We start from the raw sequence: 21,680 nt of genomic DNA on the forward strand, positions 1-21,680 counted from the left end.
GTTCTCCAAGACCAACAAGGAGTGCGTTTATAAGGGTGCAATCCTCCACACGATCGCCAAGCTCCCGAAGCTCATCACCGATGGTCTTGATCCGTTGGCAGAAAATAGTAACTGGCGAGTCCCCTTGAGTGATGGTGCGGAGCTCCGTGTGGAGCGCGTTGATCCGGGCGTCGCTATTGTCTTGAAAGAGCTGACAAAGAGAGGCCCAAAGATCAGCGACAATGGCATTGTCGTTGGAGACGAGATTGAAAAGCTCTGTAGAGATGCGGGTGCAAATCCATTGGATGATCGCTAGATTGTCCTTGACCCAACGTGGATTGCATGGCTGATGGATTGATGTAGGCTCAATATGATGGCGAAGACCGCATCTGCCGAGATGAATATGAAAGAGATGTTGCCAATGGCAAAAAGTATGTGAAGCCAGATCAAGGCATAAGGAGAGACATCAGCAATAGTATCTGCAAGGGAGATCGTAGCTGGTTGCATGGGATGTTGGAAGGAGGTAAGCTTGAGGCAGACAAAGAAGGAGCACCGGCAGCGCGGAGCTCGGCGGACGTGAAAAGAGGCCGCGGCAGCCGCGGCCGCGGAGCCATGCCAACACTACAAAAAAAGATACATCCGTGACATTTTGGGCCGAACGATTTTTTTATGTCATACTTATGACACTTCTATGACGATAATTGTGACAAAACCCGGTATCATCATAGATGTGATGGGCTCCTACTTCTATGACAAAAAATCATGACAGAAAATGGGCTTTTCGTCCTGGGCGGGCCAGAGACGCAGCTGCATGACATTCTTTGGACCGTCCATGACGGAAAAAACCGTGGTAGAAGAGAGGAAAATTTCTGGGAGTTCCCGGTTACGGTGGGTGGTCGGGGGCTGAGCGATGCGCGTTTCTCTCGTACCATACGCGCATGGGTGCGAGGCATTGGGCTCTGACTGAACCCGAGCGAGGCGTCGCCTAACTGAACCCGGGCGATTGCACTGCAGGCTACGCGTTACTGAACCCGAGCGATTGAGCGATTCCTTCGCGGCTGCTGCTAACTGAAGTCGATCGATGCTGCCTCTGGATGAATAGTGAGCGTTGCTGGGGGGGGTGGATGAATATTGAGTGTTGCTGGGGGGAGGGGGTGGATGAACAATTCTCGGTGGGGGTGGATGAACAGGACTCCGTGGTTGCCTCTAGATGAACAGGACCCCGATCGATCGAGCCGGTTGGGGCTGGATGAACAGGACCCCGTGGAGGGCTGGATGAGCAGGACGACCCCGTGGAGGGCTGGTTGAATAGTAGCCGGTGGAGGGCTGGATGAATAGTAGCCCGTGGAGGGGTGGTTGAACAGGAGCCCGTGGAGAGGGCTGGTTGAACAGTAGCTGGTGGAGTAGCGCGTGGTGGAGGCTAGATGAACAGGAGCCCGTGGATGAACAGTCGCAGGTGGAGGCTGGAGGAGGTCGACGCTGGATGAACAGTAGCCCGTGGAGGCAAGAAGAGGTCGACGGTGGAGATGAACAGTATCCCGTGGAGTCCTGTTTTGCGGTACGCCACACCCCTCCCGATGAACAGGACCCCCGTTTCAACCGTAGGTCCGTTTCCTCCTTTTTGTGATACGCCACACCGCTCCCGATCAACAGGACCCCGTTTCGACTGTAGGAGGTCCAACAGAAGTCTGTTTCCTCCGTTTTGCGGTACACCAGACCCCTCCCGATGAACTGGATCCCATTTCGAACGTGGCCGATTAAACACAAGGTCGTTTCCTCCGTTATGCGGTACGCCAGGCCTCGTTTCCATCGGTTGTTCCGTTCAAGCCCTCCCGAGGAACACGACGACGCATTCCGTTCCGACCCAGCCGGTTGGCTCCCATGAACACGACGACGATGCTGTTTCGCCATTCCGACCCAGCCATGTACATGAGCCCTAGCCGTACGTATGCGTGAGTAGGCGTTCGAGACCCCGCCCTTATGTATGTACGTGGTCGTATTTTCTTTCTTGCACACTGGCTGATGTACGTATGTGTACATGCTACATGCGCGCCTCTACTACGACACGTGCGCGCCTCTATATCGACCAGTATGTACGTACACGTTCGCGACCAGAATGACAACGCTACATACGCTTCGACCAGGTGGGTCCCGACTGTCAGGCACTTCCTTGCGTGCAAAGATGTAGCTGGTGGGTCCCAGCAGTCAGAGAGGCGAATCATTTTTTGGCCCGGACGCACTTTCTTGCGTGCGAAGATGTAGCTGGTAGGTCCCAGCAGTCAGGGGGAAACGTTTTTTTTCATGAAATACCGTGGCCCGTCCGGTGGGTCCCTACTGTCTGGTGGAGGAATCATCATTTTACGTGTAATAAGGACGCACTTTCTTGCTGCGGCAGTGGACCCAGCTGTCGGCCTCTCCACGTACAGTCCACGTCCGATGGAAGTCATTCCTTCACCATGTTGACCATGCCACGCTGAGAGCACCAGGGCAGTGGACGACGACGAGGCCTAGGAAGGGGCCGACGCGGAGCCGGGAAAGACGCGACAGTGGATGCCCACGTGGATAGGAGTATGAGGGTTCACTGGTTCAGCTGTGGTGTGAGGCTGTCATCGCCGAAGAATAACAGGGTGTGTGGGTGAGTAGAGGGATGGCCTGGCCAGCGGTGGGAGTATTAGGGGACGGTGAGGCCTCCGCGGCATCACAGCCGGCCACGGGAGGCAGAAGCACGCGGCACGATCGGCGCTGCTTTGGGCGGCTGGAGCAAGAAGACTAGAGGTTGAAGAAGCACTACGACCGTTGGATCGACATCGTATGGTCACTGCAGTTAGAATCGTTTATATTGACTAAGTTGACAAAGCCCTTGGTACGCGTCAACTTAGTAGGCCCACAGGTCAGCCTCCGAAATGGTGCGCCCCAGATGGCAGGGGGAGGAATCATTTTTTGGGCGGCTGAAGCAAGAATATCCGAGATTGAAGAAGAAGCACGACATCCGTTGGATGGACATCCAACGGCCACAGCTGCTAGAACCATGTGTTATTGACAAGGCCTTGCATACGCGTCAACTTAGTTTTTTTAGGGGACGCGTCAACTTAGAAGACCCACAAGTGTTTGGCAGAGAACATATAGCCCATTTGCGATTTGTAAGAATGTACATCCAATTTTTTAATTCTAACGGAATTTACTACAACCCATTTACATTTTGTTAAAAGTACATCTCATTTTCTAGCTAGGACAATGACTAATAATTTCAACCAACCCCTCAACATAGAATTCAAAAAAACTTCCCACGTTTTGATGGGATCCAAAATATTTTTATCCGAAATTTCTAGTCAGATTAAATATAATTTTAAAATAAAGTTGTATTACGTTAAAATCCAACGAAATATTGCGCGTGTAACAAGTAATGAAATAAAAATTTTCAAATTTCAAAAATAATATATTTTTTAAACTAATTACGGGTTTGGTGCATTTTTTTTATACTTACTGCCCAGTTATTATAATTACATCCCATTTATTATTTCTTAAAGTCTAGTTTTTTTGTTAAGCCTAATGCATACCTTCTAGGAAAGTTTGCAGCCCAGCGGGGCGGAGAATAACAAGTTGACCCGGATATTGTGTACAACTGTCGGCCCAGTTGCATTGCTGATGTTGAAAAAAAGGCCTATGTGGTACAGTACAACCTAACATGTCTACTTAGCCCACATTCAGCGACGCCGGAAAGGCCCAAACAAGGCTTCTGTACAACTTTTGGAAGTCATTGAGCTCAATTAATAACTTAAGAAAAAAGTTAGATTACAGTGGAACCTAATTAAAAGTTGTCACGAGCAAAGAAATAATTCAACGGGTCCCACTTGTGCATGTGTGCATGCGTGTGTGTGTGTGTGTGTGTGTGTGAGAGAGAGAGAGAGACCCATCGGTCGATGCTCGTAAATACATCTTTCAGCCATATGCATTGTTGATGCTCAGTAAAAACTTATATAGTTGACACAATCATATAGAACGTCATATCACACTGAACTTGCATACAAAAATTTCACGCAGGCGGCACAATCAGGATGGAAGTAGTGGATCGCTATGGGTAGGGCTACGTTGAAACCAACAAACTCGTACATAACGGTTCATCGTCTTTATCGATGACGTGGAAATATCTTGAATGATGTGCAAAGAAAACAGAGAGACAACACAATAAGTTCTGCTAGCACATTAAGTTGACGTATAGCCCTTTCTAAAAAAGTTCAGGTACAAAATTAGAACATGTCACAATCAAATGTACTGGCACATCAGTGCTTCACACCCATAGCTCGGATTTAACTAGTATCTGACAAGATTCAGTTGTTACCCCAAATTAGAGCACATCCAGGCAGCCATCCCTGCCTCTTCTCCCAAAGAAGCAGTGGCCTTCGCCGCACGATGGAGTAGGCCATGTGCCATCCATCGTTCCGAGCAACACGGGGAAAGTCTAACGTTGACTCCTATAATGGACGTCGTCGACGGACCCTGGCACCAGCAGCGGCGGCAGGACTTCGATTGATGGACTGACCACTTCTTCGACATGCACGAACACTCGACACAGGTACATCCCTAACGTGGTCCGCGACGTCCTTGGTGGCGACGAATAGTACAACCCCGGTTCCTGCACTGGTATCTCAACACCAATCACCTTCAGTATGGTGGACGGCTTCTTCATCCATGCCATAACCGTCAGAGCCCAGCTGTCTGGAGGAACAAACATACTTACAAGCCCACCTCCAAGGTCGTTGATAAGCTCATTCATGGACTCGTTGTTCCAAGAACGTCGAGGCATGCCATGGAAGGTATTGTTAAAAACTCAAGCTCAGAGGGCACCGAGCCCAATCCTGGGTGCCACCGATCAAAGCTCACCAGTGCACCATTGCAGAACAAACGCCGGGAAGATTCGAACACACGACTGCAGTCGAAAGTTGTCCGGAACTTGACGAAGAAATCAGTCGGTGCCGGACAAACTTCGACGAGCAAGTCACTTGTTTGGATGCCATGCGCAATGCCAAGAGCTTTGACAAGGTCGTCCAGCGAGACGGGAGGCCGGTCACCGTTGATGGTTACCATCAGCAGTTTGCCATCAAACTTGTCGTCAAGCATCGCCATGCCACTGTTGAGCGACATCACGTAGCGACCGAAGGCAGGACAGACCTCAGGATCTCCGGCTCGGAGATCCATGTTGACCGGCGACATGATAGTGCGCTTGAGTACATGGAGTACAGGAGGGGGATTTGGGGGAACTGGAGTAGGAATCGAGATTCCAGAGGTGGGGGAGGGGCGGGAGATTGGGGATGAAAAGGTAGCATGAATTTTGAACACGCGCCAATATGCTCTCCGCGCGCAAGCGCACGAAAACACCGGTGGCGCCCAAATGTCGGCCTAAGAGTCCTTATTCTTTCTTTTTTGGAGAGCCTGACCTTTTTTGAGGATCTTTTGGGAGCCCGGCCTGAGAGTCATAATTGACATGTTTGGCATTGCGTTACTACTCGGCCCATATTCAACGACACCTCACTGGCACAAACAAGTGTACATCATTGAAAAGATACTGAGCTCAAATTATATAACTTGAAAAAAGGAGATATACTCTGAACATTGGAGAATGGTGATGCCCTTATTTAGCCCACCAGTAGTTCGAGACAATAAACAGTTCGAAACAACGATATATACAACATTCAAACACTGACTAGTGACTACTACTGACATAAACAACAAGACATGATAGTTCATAAGAAGTGTTGCTACACCACCAAAACGCACCCATCTGCAGCGCTCTCGTGATCCGGACGAGAATGACATTCACAGAGGCAACTATTACATAGTAAGAGTGACATAGACTAGGATTACCAAATGACAAGGAATATGCATAACAAAAGAAAGAACTACCCATCCAACATGCAGCAAACACAACAAAGTCATTCGAAGAGATGATCCAACACCATCATAATTTGCAGCCCCGCTTCAGCGACCAGTGATCCGGAGACACCAGTACTCCACTCTTTCGACGCAACAGCCCAATTACCTATCAATCTGAAGGCTTGAACCACATCACTACCTATAGTAATTGAGACATCCAAGGATCAAAGTTAATCCGGATGCCTTTGTCATTCTCACCTTCTTTTGGCTGCAGGATGTACCGTTGACAATCAGGGGAGTTTGCTCCCGAACTCCAAATCTCACCGTGTAGACACAGTTTTCCATAGCAAACAGAGCCTCTCTGCCATCAAGGTCCTTGCCAACGGTGATCTCCTGGTTAATCGGATAATTGAGTCCGAGAAACAGAGGGTGTGAACAAAGGCTGTTTACCCGCCTCCAACTAAAAAAATCCTTAAGGCCCCAACAAGTTGGTATCTTGCTCATAGACATAACAGGCATTGTCCAGATACTCATGTATTTTACGCTGCTTGTATACAGTGGGGTTTTTGCAAATATAGCTTTTTCGGCTCATGTGTCCGAATGATCATCAGTCTTTTGCCGTCATCTGATCGAGCGAGGAACCAGTTGTGCTTCCCTATTTTTGGCAAAGGTGGTGTGATTACAAAGGGCAGTAACTATAGGGATACTGCATCATATCAAAAAGGACATGCATTGTTAATGTCAGATCAGCATTGTTCAGAGTATGAGTAAGATAATGCAAGAAACAACATTCATATGTCCCTGTTGGACCTGGGAGGAAAATACAGGGAAATGTATACTGGGTTCGAAAATATAGAAGTGCCATGCATGGTTATACTCATGCTATCTCGCAATCGATTCTTCGCAGGAAACAACCATGTCATGCATGTTATGTAATCATGTTCTATCCTCACAAAAAAATTCTTCAAGGTAACTAACAGACCATGCATTGTACTAGCCATTGATTTCTGAAGGGCGAATATAGGTATGTACACATGGTAAGCATTACAGGATTTCACTACTTCCAAATATAGAGTTCTCCATATGCACATTTACTTCCCTAATGTATGGTTAGATGAAACCAACAGTGTGGTTCATGTTTCTACATCATGAAAATGAGGAAACTAACATGGCCATTGATGCACACTCATATTTAGTAGTAGTATATAGATTACTGTAAAATAAGGAGAATATCCATATATTCCTAACCATTTGATTATTCAGGGGTACAAATTGGTTGTAATGACATGGTCACAATCGCATGAATTAACTCATTCCAAATATAGCTAATTTACGACGTCTCTAATACATTGCCATAGTTCTACTCAAATTCTGCTCAAACAGGGATATGCCAATCATCACAAAAAGTTCAAACAGTGTCATGGTGTTATCATTAACATGAGACAGAACCAACTTACATGCGCCGTCCAGCAATACATGGTGTCATCTGCTTTGTCGATCGCGTAGATGATGACATTGTGTTCAATAGCATCACAGAAGTGTGTATCATCTTTGACGATGATCCACTGTGAGCTGAGTTGTCTCCAGCTAAAGAAGGCACCGGCGTAAAGATAGGCGAGTCCGCGGTCGAACAAGGCAATTAGCTTGAAGTCTGCGTAATTCGCATGTCGTGTGGGCACTTGGGAGATGACAATCTTCTGCAAAACAAGGTCCGTCCAACTGACGTGATAATCTAGATGATTTGGACTGCGATGGTAAAACTCTATATAATCCAACGGAGGAAGGATAATCTCATGGGAGGTCTGGAAGTTCACGAGCACCAACTTTTTACCGTCTTTTCTGAAGGTAGCCATCCAGTGGGAGTTCATGCTGACCCAGTACATACTGCCAAGAAGTTTCGGGCGATGGTGATCGGATCAAAGTCGAGGGGCATCATGTACGCCTCCGTATCATGGTGAGCCAATATCGCAAGACCAGATAGCAGCAAGCAAGGTGTCTTGAAAAGCTTAGGCCTCGCTTCGATGATGGCCGTGTGCATGTCCCTCGAGCATGCAACCAGCCGCAGGGCGCTCAACATATCCATACATGAACAACAAAGGTCGAGGATATCACTAGGGAGATTGCTCCAATTGCGGCTCATATGGATACTGTGCAGTTCGCGTTCGGCTATGGTGGAGTTTGGAAGGTGGGGCTTTTAGGGGGCTTGATTTACGGGGGAGAAGGCTGTCGGTGCTGGAGCGGCTAGCGAGGGAATAGTGGTATTGGGGGAGGTGAGCGAGGCGACGGTACACGGGGGCACAATGAGATGGAGATGTAGATGGAGATGGAGATGGAGTGGTGCTATGGGAGGGGAGAGGGAGACGAGGCGAGGCATGCTAATGTGCTATACAGCGGCGGTGACAGACTGCACAGTGCATAGGGTGAGGCTGACTTTGGTAACCCGAACACGCCGCCTGGACTAGTGTCAGGCGCAGGGTGTTGTCACTTCACTGTGAGGACCGGATGAATAGTATTTTGACCATCAAGTGTACCACAGTTGTACTACTACTACTACTACTAGGAACATGAGTACTCCAGTACTGTATATCGGAAATAGGTCTCCCGTGCTAGCATGCCTGTTCACTTCATCCTCCAGGTATCATCCATATTGCGAGCATAACCAAATTCTCGTGCATGCGGAAGCATGAAGATGGGCCTTTTCTTTTTTGATGAGGATAACCGTGTATTCCTTAACCAGAGAATGTTGTGTCTCCCACGCACGCGCCAATATCCATCTAAACCAGCTACGATACATTTTTTATCTGTTTGCATAGGTCCCACCTATCAGGAAGGATGGGCACGTACATGAACAGGTACGACTCCTCAGTCTACCCGCCTAGCCTTTTCATTTAGTCTACCTAGTCATCTAATCAACTGCCTGCACGCCACTTCTCCCATTTACTTCTCCATCGAGAACCGATTTTCCTCGGCTTCTTCACCTCCCCTTCATCTTCATTTGCATCCAAACCCCACTGTGTTCACATTGTTTTAACATCTTCACATACTCCTGGAGTAATTCCGAAGCCCCTTTAAATAATCATCTACTTCAGTTAGACTAGCCATCTAATCCTAATTCTCAAAACCATAGCCCTCCGTTCCAGCGGTTCCAAATGGCAAAAGAGATCGAGATGCAGGTTTTTAGCGTCCAACATGTACTCGTCGAAGGCTCGTTGAGCATAGTTTCCACCGTCACCGTCCACCCAAGGGTTGTTCAGAAGTGGATCAACAATGTATCCAAATCCCTTGAAAAGGTAGAGATGAGGGTCATTGGTCTCGACGCAGAGTACACAGAGCGTGCCACTGGGAAGATCCAAACCTTCAGCTGTGCCTCGAAGATGATGTTTTGGTGTACCACATCATACACGCGCCCTCCATACCAGGTGAGCTTCATGATTTCTTGTCTCGGGAGGACATATACTTCTGTGGGGCAGCCATCGAAGGGGACAAACAGAAGGCTGAGCCATACAACCTTGATTTGAAAAGCATAGCTGACCTACAAACCAGAATCAAAATTCCTGTAGAAGATTGTGATAAACAGACACCATCCCTATCCGTCGTAGCAAATTTTTTGCTCTGTACAAATCTTCAGAAGGGTGACGAGACGCTGGCATTACGGTCGTCTAGATGGGAGAATTATCCCTTGGCGTACGAGCGGATAAAATATGCTGCACTCGATGCCCGTGTGAGTTTCGAGATAGATGCAAGGTCCAAAGAGCTTGTTGCGAAGCCGTCTCCCACAAAAAATGAGAACAACAACAAGAAGAAGAAGAATAAGAAGAAGAATAGAAGGCTGCACCAGCAGCAGGGCATTATGGATGGATGAACTATTTCCTCTCTTGTAAAAAAAAATTATTCCCTCTCGGTGTATATTGATATAGATGGACTATTTCGATGGTTTGCATGTATTTGGAACAAGTAGTAGCGTGGGTCCGCTTGACTATAAGGAACTATTTATCCGCCTAGCTTTCTCTACTACTCCTTCAGTGATCGGTATGCAATGCATGTGTCCGTAGACATGACAGCTTGTCCATGGAAGTTCAACTACAACGACCATCATGTTTCATCCAGTGCCACTCGCGATTCCCACGACGCCGCTCCAACCCACGACAACACGTCCCCCGACATGCGCCTCACCCCTCTCGGTCGCACCTCCCCTCTGCCTTTGTGTGCATGACATGTGGGCCACCTTAAATGCGGCGAGCATCAAGTTTTTACCACAGCCACATGCGATTCCCACAACGCCGCTCGAACCCATGAAACCACACGTCCCCCGACCTGCGGCTCACCCCTCTTGGCCCCACTGCCCCTCTGCCTTCGGGAGCATTACATGTGGACCAGCCACCTATCGGGTCCACATGTTATTGACTCAAACGCATGTGTAGTAAGGCGCTGAAGCTCTGTCCTGAGGGCCCTGAGAGGGAAATGTAACTCCTTGCCAGGCCTTGTGGTTCTACCGCTGCACGAACTCGTGCCAAACTCGAGATTTGTTTCTTTACTATACATGCATGCAATGATTTAATGGACATTGTAATCTCAACATGTGATGGGGAGCTCTAAATTTGGATTTGAAACTTATAGATCGGAAATATTCAAAACAAATAAACTGGGAGGGAGGGAGTATATCATAGGATGTGTCCCATACGAAACAAGTCCCCTAGTTTGTCACCACGAAGATGCGGTTAGAAAGGAGCACAACGACTTCGCACTCTTACGACAACAAATCGGCCGCAGACAACATGGTCCACCTTTGACCGTCATGTGCAAGGTTCGTGCTATTTTCTTCAATCTCACCGTGGTTCCATCGTACCAATTCATGAGGTGGCCCGTTGCATGGCTGATCCCAATGTTGGACAAAGGTTCTACGGGAATGGTGTCAGCGTTGTATATGTTGTGCAAATTGATGTTGGTACCCTCCGTACATATGCAATCCAATCTCCACTCGCACCGAGCCTAACATGTGAAACAGTGGGCAGGGGAGAATTAGGAAATGGACACAGAAGTTTTCTTTAGAATGCATTTACTACGTGATCAAACTCATCTTACCTGCTCATCGGAGGAAATCTGAGTGCCCCTCAACGTCGACATCTCAAGGGGCGTCAACTTGCAACTACGGCCACGCCGCGCTGGAGAGACCCCCAAGGAAACATCCTCATGCGTTCCACGGAACATCAAGATGCATTTGTATGAGTAGTTTATCTTGTGAGAGAAAAGGATGAACGAGGGAAGGCCTCTAGAGATAGAGATAGAGACTACTACTACCAATGTGCTGGCCCGTGCGTTGCAATGGATCCAAAGTTGTCGGTGGAAACAACACCTATGGGATCACAAGAATCCCTTCTACGGTTGCTGGGCGCGATGTCATGAGAAGAGCGGGATCAGCAGCCAGCACAAGCACACAAGTTGGTTACCTAGGTTTGGGCCGCGAGGACGCGTAATACCCTAGTCCTACTTTGGTGTGAATATTTGTGTTCTTGGAGTTCTTGAGCTAGCTACAATGAGCGTAACTTGTCCCAGGGTCTGAATCCTTCTCCTGGATGCCCCGGGCCTCCTTTTATAGTCAAGGGGATCGCCACAGTGGCACACAGGAGGTGGCATCGGTGTACGGTGGCTAAGCTTATCGCTTAGCCATTACGGGACAAGACGCATTTAATGCGCCCCTTAGATGTCCCCTTCACTTTACCGCCGCTTCCCCCTGCTTTGACACGCGCCCGGGCCAGTGAGGGGGTTAGTGCCATGTAGGCAGGCAGGCTGCTAAGGTGGCACGGTGGTAGGGCCTTCACAAAGATTTGCATGCCACCACGTAGGCATGTGCTGAGCTGGCTTGGAAGCCCCACGTCGACACGTAGGTGCCTGCCTAGCTGGTGGGCTGGCAGCTGCATGGGAGCGGTGGTGGAAACTTGGCGGGCGTGGGCCTGGCTGTGGCTCCACGGATGTCCTCGCCAAGGACCTTGCTGGGGCCCCGGCAAGGGTCTTGTCGTGGCGTCGTGGTCGTCCCCGGCAAGGATCTTGCCGGGGGTCTCGTGGGTTTCCTTGGCAAGGATCTCGCCGAGGTTTGTCGTGTTCTAATCCTCATCTGATTTGGAGTGCTTCTTGTCTTCACAAAGATCTGCATGCCATCATGGAGGTGCCTCCCGAGCCTTGGTTCTAACGTGGTTGGTGGAGTTGGAAAACCTGGGGCTCAAGGGTGGCGCGCTCTGCTAGCATTGGGCAAGTCGCCCCGGCAAGGTTCTTGCTGTGGCTGCGAAGGCTGCCCCTGGCAAGGGTCTTGGCGGGGGAGCCCACTGTCGGTGTCAAAACCGGCGAATCTCGGGTAGGGGGTCCCGATCTGTGCGTCTTAGGCCGATGGTAACAGGAGGCAAGGGACACAATGTTTACCCAGGTTCGGGCCCTCTCGATGGAGGTAAAACCCTACTTCCTGCTTGATTGATATTGATGATATGAGTAGTACAAGAGTTGATCTACCACAAGATCGTAGAGGCTAAACCCTAGAAGCTAGCCTATGATGATTATGATTGTGATCGTCCTTCTAAGGACCAACCTATCCGGTTTATATAGACACCGGAGAGGGCTAGGGTTTTCATGGAGTCGGTTACAAGGAAGGAAATATAATATCCGGATCGCCAAGCTTGTCTTCCACGCAAAGGAGAGTCCCATCCGGACACGGGACGGAGTCTTGAGTCTTGTACCTTCACGCTCCAACAGTCCGGACAAAGTATATAGTCCGGCTGTCTGGATACCCCCTAATCCAGGACTCCCTCAGTAGCCCTTGAACCAGGCTTCAATGATGATGAGTCTGGTCGGAGTCTTGTCTTCGGCATTGCAAGGCGGGTTCCATCTCCGAATACTCCAAAGCAACCGTCGAACACTTGAACCATGTCCGGATCTGCAAGATGATCTTCACATACCGCCGTAGGGGGCATAGCATAAATCTGATCTACTAGCAATCTTTGTGCGTCGTTCCCCTGTATCGTGGCCCGGCCCAACACGAACCGATTTTTCTTAGCCCACCTCGATACACGTTCCGAGGAGGTTTTATTGGCACGCCCTGCCAAAGCAGAGACCGTGTTCCCCTTATCACGGGATCTTCCATCAACATGGGTGTGCTCCACCCCACGATGACTGTTGGTATGACTCCGTGTTTTTAGATAAGTCTCAAGCGGTCACACTGAGGACTCTTGATATTCACCCCCTTTATAAAGGGGCCGAGGCCTATACCTCTTTTCCACCACCCTTGCACCCTTTCGCATCTCGAGTTCTAACACCCGAAACCCAAACTCAAACACCCCAGATCCTCCACTATGTCCGAATCCAACCTTCAAGGCCGATGGGTGGCTTCCTCGATCAAAGAGGAGGACATTGCGAGGCTTAGGGAGGTTGGATATCCGACTGCCGACATCCAGCACAGGCTTCCTGCTCCAGGGCAGGTCATCCCTACTCTCGAGCCTAATGAGAGCGTAGTATTTGTTCCTCACTTCCTCCGCGGCTTGGGCCTCACCCTTGATCCCTTTGTGAGGGGGCTCATGTTCTGTTACGGGTTAGATTTTCACGATCTAGCTCCGGACGCTATCCTCCCTATCTCGTCGTTCATCATTGTGTGTGAGGCTTTTCTCCACGTCACTCCACACTTCGGCTTATGGCTCAAGACCTTCAATGTGAAGCCGAAGATGATCGAGGGGCGACATGTGGAGTGCGGAGGTGCCATAATAAGCAGGAACGCCGATGCCCCATGGCCAGAGGGTTCTTTCCTAGAGGTATCCGATTTATGGCAGCGGAGGTGGTTTCACGTCACGGGTCCCAGAGGCACAAAGTGGGTGGCTGCCCCCGACTTCCGCTCGGGCCCTCCGTCACAACTGGCGTCATGGGACAATGTAGGACGGGATTGGGGGTCTACTAGTGATGTACCAACACTGCAGAGCCGTATCCGGGAGCTTCTTGAAAGGGACATTAATCTTGTCAGCATAATTCAGGTATTGCTAATCCGACGGATGTTGCCATGCAAACGCCGGCCTCTCTGGATGTGGGAGTTCAATCCGGAGGGTCCACAGACTATTCAGCACTTCTTCGGCCTGAAGCTCGAAGGGATGTGTAAGTTATTCTTCGGACCACAAGTGAAGTGTCCGGACACCACCAAGGATGCGGGCCTAAGCTGCAATCGCCTAGATACCCAAGTAAGTAACCCCGAAACTGGACACTTCGTTTATATTTATCATGATCATCATTCTGAATATCCTCCATGGCCAGGAATGGCTCAGCAAAGCGGAGAGAATCAGGTGTCCGACACCACTTCCCGAAGGCTCGCCTAGTCCCACCATAGCCAAGATGCTTGGCCGGGTGCTTAGCAAAATGCCCACAGGGAAGGACGAAGGGAAGAATAGAGAATACAAACTTCACACACTGCGCATCCGAACCGGGGGAATTGCTACCTCCCCTAAGGAGGATAGTCGGGGAGGGGAGTCTAAAGCCTCCTCCCCGCGCGGGAAGAAGAGGGCCGCCTCCAAAGACTTGGAGACGGAGATGCCCAAACAGGGGAAGAAAGCGTCACCAGGGGGCTCTGCCCCGACATGCGCCCTCAACGCGTCATGCCCGCCAACGGGCCAGCCCTCCACCGAGCTGTAAGTTAACCGTAAATTCGAAGGTACTACTTTTCGCTGAGTACAATAACTAGGATCCATTCTTTGCAGTCCGGCTAGCAGCTCCTATGGACAGAGTTCGTCTTCGGGGGACCTCCCTCTGGAGATGATGGAGAGTGAGACCCCACCAGCCTCTCCGCCTCACGAGGCGGGCGACCCCGAGGTGTCGTCACGGAGGAGCCCGGATCTGCCGAAGCCAGAAGCTACTCCTTTGGCCTCCTTGAGCCCGGAGCGATCGGCTGAGAAGGGTTCGGCATAGGTCGATGTACGGTCGGACATACTGACAGGCCTTCTGGAACGAGCTTCACTCTCGGAGGAGCACCGCTCATTAATGAGCACGGTGCTCAAGATGATTTCATCCGCCACAAGCGGTTTGAATGAAGCATTTACGAGCCTGCTCAGAGGCTTTGAGGTATGTAATGAAAAATACATAATTTTTTGGCTGTGAGGCACGCACTAGGTGTGCTCCATATGGATAGTAGCCCCTGAGACTCTGGTTGCCCGCCCTAGGCGGCAAATGGAGGATCATATTGTGTAAGTAATGAATGCACTATATATATGCGCAGGTGTTTAAGGATCCAGCAGCCGACCAGTCCATTGAAGTTGCCGAACTGAGGAGGCAGACTGGAGCTATCGATGCCGATATCACGCTGGTGAATGAGCGGCTGAACGAGTCACAAGGTATGTGCTCTGCTCTCCTAAATATGTTTTATAGGAAAATTTGAGAGGGGCATGATATTAATGCGATATGCTTGGATTGCAGACGGTGCTGCTGTCGTGGAGGCCCTGAGGGCAGAACTTGCCCAGGCCAAGGAACAAGCTCGGGCTAGCAATGCGGCTGCCCTAAAAGTGGCCGAAGAGTTGAGAGTCGAATAGGCTGCTCATCGCCGAAGCATGGACAAGATAGCCGAAATGGCTGTGGAGTTGAAAAATGCCGCCGACCGGTACGAGCTCCTTAAAAAGGAGAATCAGGTTAATTCGGCTGACCTGAACAAGGCGCTTAATGCAGCCAAGGAGATGCGGACCGAAATCAGGGATGTGCGGGAGGAGCTTCGACAGGCCGGAAAATCACGGCTGGGAGCCCCTACTTACTGTGGATGAAGTTTATGGATCCGAAGTATGCTCCCCTGGATCGATGCTGGAGTCCTACAGACGCGTATGCGGACTTGGCGAAGAGTACAGTTTATGCAGCCAAGTTTTTCGAGGATCAAGGTGATAAAGAAGTGGAGAAGCTGTTCTAGTCTCAATTTAATGCTCCTGCACGCCCATTGCCGTTGAGTGAGAAAATGGCTGCTGTGGCTGAGCTTCATAGGCTGTCCGGGCTTGCAATGCGGTCTGTAATAGACCATCTTTGGCCGAAGGGTCCTAAGCCGGATAGTTATTTTGGCTTGGTGCAACAATTCCTCGGTGCCGTATCTCAGATCGACGCCATGAGACGGTCGGCGTGCATAGAGGGTGCACGAATGGCTCTAGCTCGCGTGAAAGCATATTGGACAGATATGGAGGCCACCATCGTTACGACCTAGAATCCGGCGAGAGGCCAGGACCTAGCCGAGCACTATTTGGAGCAGGTAATAGAAGGTGCTCGTTTGATAGAGGCTCTGTTCTCGAAGAATGTCATGTTCGAGTGACAAATTGTGTCATTGTAAAAACAATGTTATTTTTATTATGAGGCTATATTTATACTTTGTGCCCGAAGGTATTATTGTGCCTCTTGTGTGGCCGTTTTTATGTATATGTATAATCTGAAAGTTAGCAGTCGTTGGCTTCAGCCCCCATGCATACAATGCGGGGGTGTTCGAGAAAAATATGCGTAATCACACTTGATCCAACGTCTTGGTCCGTTAAGGAGGTGATCGCATGTCGAACTAGGCAACCAAACTATATAGCTATAACACTTTCACTTAGCCATAGGAGTTTGACGGTGGGGCTACTATATAGCCCTTGTTACCTTCACGTGCATCCGAATACGGGCGCGTGTGTACATGGCTAAAAATTGGTCCTTCGTTAATGTGGGGGAATCCTAAAGATTCCGATAAGTCTTTGAGTGGTTGAACAGTCTCTTGCTGTATCATGACAGTCAGTTTTTGGCTTTCTCTACTGAGGTGCTCGTCCGGAATAACCAGGGCACAATTGCAGTAGTTCTCCTTTGGCCGCCTTAGCCGATAGGAACGGAACGTAAGGCGGCAAACCCAGGAGCCGGGCAAACCCAACATTTGACCAAAGACATGATTCGGAGCTGATGCATATAAGGCCAAACTCGTGATGCCGAACACTCCCGAAGGTATTCAGACTTTATAACGTATAATGGGCTTAAGAATGCCCTTTCTTTATGAACCCTGTAGTTCCAGGTACATGCACTAATATGTCGTGGCGAAATGCCAATAATGACAGTAACTCTGTAGGTATAGTACCCATGGGATGTGAAAACAACAAGAGACAATAAAAAGGTTTACACAGGGGCTTAATCTAAAGAGAAACCTGTGAGTAGGGCCCTGCTGCACGTCTGTGCCTTTGTCTCCGTTGTGCCATTTCCTGGAAGGGTGTCACACGAATTGTGTCTGTAAAAAGGAAAAACTCGTGTAGAAGAGTACAACGTAAGCGTGCGATGGATAGTAAAAGTGTAAGAAATTGGCCTGCTAATAAGGTCAAGCCAAGAGTGGGGCTGTATTAAATATATAGAGCCCCTGGTGTCCTCTATGGGATTACATATATGGCGTCCCAGCTCAGGTTTATCTGGACTGCCAGACTCGTCTAACCGAGTCTGTGGTCTTAACGACCAGCCATGCTTTCTGGTATTGGAGGCCGCTTAGAATCCGGCCGATGGGTCCGTCGCGTATTCGTCCGTGCGTGAAGAGCGCTCCATGTCTCCGTTAACGGTAATGACGCCTCGTGGACCGGGCATCTTCAGTGTGAGGTAGGCGTAATGCGGTACTGTGTTGAAGTGGGCGAAGGCCGTTCTCCCAAGCAATGCGTGATAGCCGCTCTCGAAGGGTGTGATGGTGAAGAGTAGTTCTTCGCTTCTGGAGTTGCCTCGGGAGCCGAATGTTACCTCCAGTACGATGGAGCCCCTGTCGTATGCTTCAACGCCTGGTATCACCCCTTCAAAGGTGGTGTTGCTTTGATTGATTCTGGATGAGTCTATCCCCATCCTGCGGACAGTGTCCTCGTATATTAAATTGAGACTACTGCCGCCGTCCATGAGGACACGAGTAAGATGCTATCCGTCGATTATTGGGTCTAGCACCAAGGCATCTGATCCTCCGCGCCGAATACTAGTCAGGCAGTCCGTGTGATCAAAGGTGATCGAACAAGCCGACCAGTGGTTAGGTGTGGGTACGACGGGCTCTATAGCGTATGCATCTCTGAGTGCGCATTCGTGCCTTCTCGTGGATGTGTGAGTCGCGTGGATCATGTTTACTATTTTTACTTCTGGTGGGAATTTTTTCTGTCCCCAGTGTTCGGCTGGCGAGGTTCATCCTCGTCTTCACTTGGTGTTTCCCTTCCCTTGTGTTTGGCATTTAATTTGCCAGCCTGCTTGAAGACCCGGCATTCTCTGTGAGTGTGGTTCGCAGGTTTGTCGGGGGTGCCATGAATTTGGCACAGTCTGTCCAGGACTCTGTTCAGATCAGATGGTCCCTCTTTACTGCCTTTAAATGGTTTCTTTTGCTGACCTAGTCGAGAGCCCCTGAATCTGGCGTTGACCATTGTGTTGTCCGGGCTCTCTTCCTTATTTTGACATTTGTTTTTATTACGCCGTGGCTTCCCGTTGCCATCCCTTATTTCAGATGTGCTTGGGTCGCTGGTCCCTTTACGGGCCAACCAGCTATCTTCACCCGCGCAAAAGCAGGTCATAAGGCTTGTTAAGGCTGCCATTGTCCTTGGCTTTTCTTGGCCGAGGTGTCTGGCGAGCCACTCGTCTCGGATGCTGTGTTTGAAGGCCGCCAAGGCTTCAGCATCCGGACAATCGACAATTTGATTGTTCTTAGTGAGGAATCTATTCCAAAGCTTGCGGGCGGACTCTCCGGGCTGTTGGACTATGTGACTTAAATCATCCGCATCCGGAGGCCGGACATAAGTCCCTTGAAAATTGGCCTTGAAAGCATCCTGGAGTTCCTCCCAACTTCCAATTGAATTTTCGGGGAGGCTTTTCAACCAGTGTCGAGCTGGTCCCTTCAGCTTGAGGGGAAGGTATTTGATGGCGTGGAGGTCATCCCCACGAGCCATGTGTATATGCAGGATAAAATTCTCGATCCAGACCCCTGAGTCTGTCGTTCCGTCGTATGCCTCTATGTTCACAGGTTTAAAACCCTGTGGAAATTCATGGTCCAGTACTTCTTCGGTGAAGCACAAGGGGTGAGCATCCCCTCTGTATCTGGACGTGCTATGGCATGCCGTCGGCTGTTGTTGTGTCCGGTTTTTATTCCGAACTGGTATCCGATCGGTATGATCGTTTTGGTGACTATAGTCCCGCGCCGGGGTGTGTCCTTTAGATCCATATATGGACCTAGCCGTGCCGGCTTTCTTATCTAGGAGATCGCGTAAATCATGTTCGGCATCGATAGCTGCTCTGTTGCGGTTATGAAGTGGTTTGTCCGGCCTCCTGTCCGTGTTGTCATTTGGTGGAACGGCCTCGTCGTTGAATTTTGGTAGCAGCTTGCGTTTTGGGTAGCTCTTTGTATGGCGATCGTCGCCGTACTTTTCTTTAGTGTCTAGCACTTTATTCCATCTGCGATTGAGCGTTTCATGTGCGGCCTTTAGCCGTTGCTTCTGCTTCTTTAGATTTCTCGCAGTGTCCATAAGCCTTCTGTGGAGGTTATCTTGTTCCAAGCGTGTTTCCGGGATGATGAATGCATCATCATTCGGACTGTGTTCTTGTCCCGGGGCGGTTTGATTAATTTGTCCCTCGGGTTCATTGTGATCGGGCATCTGCTCCGAGCTGTGTTCGGCGTGACCTAGCTCATCTTGCTCCATTCTTGGGTCTATATGGTCGTTGTTGCCTTCGGAGTTGACTGGGGTGTCAATCTTTCTGGCGCTCTTGTCACTATACTGTTGCTGGACTTGGAGCAGCGTCTGCGTCGTCGTTTTGGCTTTTGCCCGGGGGTTTTATCTTCCGGATTGTCGCCGTCGTCCTCCTTGGACGTGTCCACCATGTATATATCATATGACGAGGTGGTAGTCTAGCGCCCCAGTGATTCTGAATCTTCTCCTGCATCATCGTCCATGCCATCGATGTCTTCAGAGTTGAAGTCAAGCACATTTGATACATCGTCGATAGTGGCAATGAAGTGGGTGATGGATGGGCAACGAATTCCATCGTCGCCTGCTTCCCACTCGAGCCGGACATAGTTCAGCCAAGTGTCTCCTGACAAAGAGAGAGATTTTAACGAGTTCAACACGTTGGCAAAGGGCGAGTGCTGGGAGATATCTGCAGCGGTGAACTCCATTACAGGAGCCCATCCAGGTTTGGCGGGCTCAAGAGTGCATGGACTGGAACCTACAGCCGGATACGAGTCCGGGGGTCTTGTGTCACAAGCTTCTTTAGGGGTGAGGCATGTGTTCATCTCTAACACCGATGAGTGGGTGGCCCACGTGACGGGGACCATCCGCCCATCCTCGAGCGACGCAATCTGCTCCGGATTTAGGTCCAGGGCTCCTGCAGGGGCGATATCCCGAGCGTTGTCCGACAGCTGGTCTAAGCTGTGCTCATCGTGATTGTCCGGTGCTCCTGGCGAAGGCCCGAACCCGTCGAAGATCAAGTCTCCGCGGATATCGGCGGTGTAGTTCAGGTTTCCGAACCTGATCTGGTGGCCAGGGGTGTAGCTGTCGATCTGCTCCAGTTGGCCAAGCGAATTGGCCCGCAGTGCGAAGCCGCCGAACACAAAGATCTGTCCGGGGAGAAAAGTCTCACCCTGGACCGTGTTGTTGACGATTGAAGGAGCCATCAAGCCTTGCAGCAACGACACAGAGGAACTCTCAACGAAAGTACCTATGTCAATGTCAAAACTAGCAGATCTCGGGTAGGGGGTCCCGATCTGTGCGTCTTAGGCCAATGGTAACAGGAGGCAAGGGACAGAATGTTTACCCAGGTTCAGGCCCTCTCGATGGAGGTAAAACCCTACTTCCTACTTGATTGATATTGATGATATGAGTAGTACAAGAGTTGGTCTACCACGAGATCGTAGAGGCTAAACCCTAGAAGCCAGCCTATGATGATTATGATTGTGATCGTCCTTCTAAGGACCAACCTCTCCGGTTTATATAGACACCGGAGAGGGCTAGGGTTTTCATGGAGTCGGTTACAGGGAAGGAAATATAATATCCGGATCGCCAAGCTTGTCTTCCACGCAAAGGAGAGTCCCATCCGGACATGGGACGGAGTCTTGAGTCTTGTACCTTCACGCTCCAATAGTCCAGACAAAGTATATAGTCCGGCTGTCCGGATACCCCCTAATCCAGGACTCCCTCACCCACCTCGCTCTCTTGCTCTTTGGGTCTTGGCATTGATTTGACCGTCTTGCGGCTTATATTCCTCCCTCTGCCCTGCTAAGCATGGCCATGGGCATGGCTCTGACTGCCCGTGCACAAGTAAGGGATACAAAGGAGTGCCCCTACTTTAGTACACCGACAGGAGCCCCCGGGCCTGGGCCACACATAAGTGCAACGCGTTGTTGGGCTAGGCCGAAAACGGTGCGCGGGAAGATGGGCGGTTTTTACCGCGGTAACTTTTTGTATGCTGCGCTTCCCCACAATCTACGTTCAATGCGTGATGTGGGGGTTGTGCGTGACATGGGGGGCATGCGTGGGGCGGTTGCTGCAGGCATGCGTCACGTTGAAATAAATGGGAAAGAGGCGGCCCGCGTCTTCCCCATAAAAAGGAATTACCGTGGGCGCGCGGCTCATTTACCCTCTGTGCTTTCCCAATCTCGACATCGTCGTCCTCATCTTCTTCTTCCTCAAGATCCTGCTCGTTGCTGCTGCACCCCCCGCTGCCTTCGATCCCTCGCCCTCTTCCCAGCTGCCATGGCGCCTAAATCTGGCAAGGGCAAGGGCGTAGCCAAGGACGTGAGGGAGAAGGAGACGCCGGAGAGCGAGGCAGTGGTGCGGTGAGCGTAGTTCGCCTATTTCATCCCGTCATCAGTCGACGTCTTCGAGCTCAAG

Source organism: Triticum dicoccoides, chromosome 2B, assembly GCF_002162155.2.
Source record: "Triticum dicoccoides isolate Atlit2015 ecotype Zavitan chromosome 2B, WEW_v2.0, whole genome shotgun sequence".
Taxonomy (NCBI): domain Eukaryota; kingdom Viridiplantae; phylum Streptophyta; class Magnoliopsida; order Poales; family Poaceae; genus Triticum; species Triticum dicoccoides.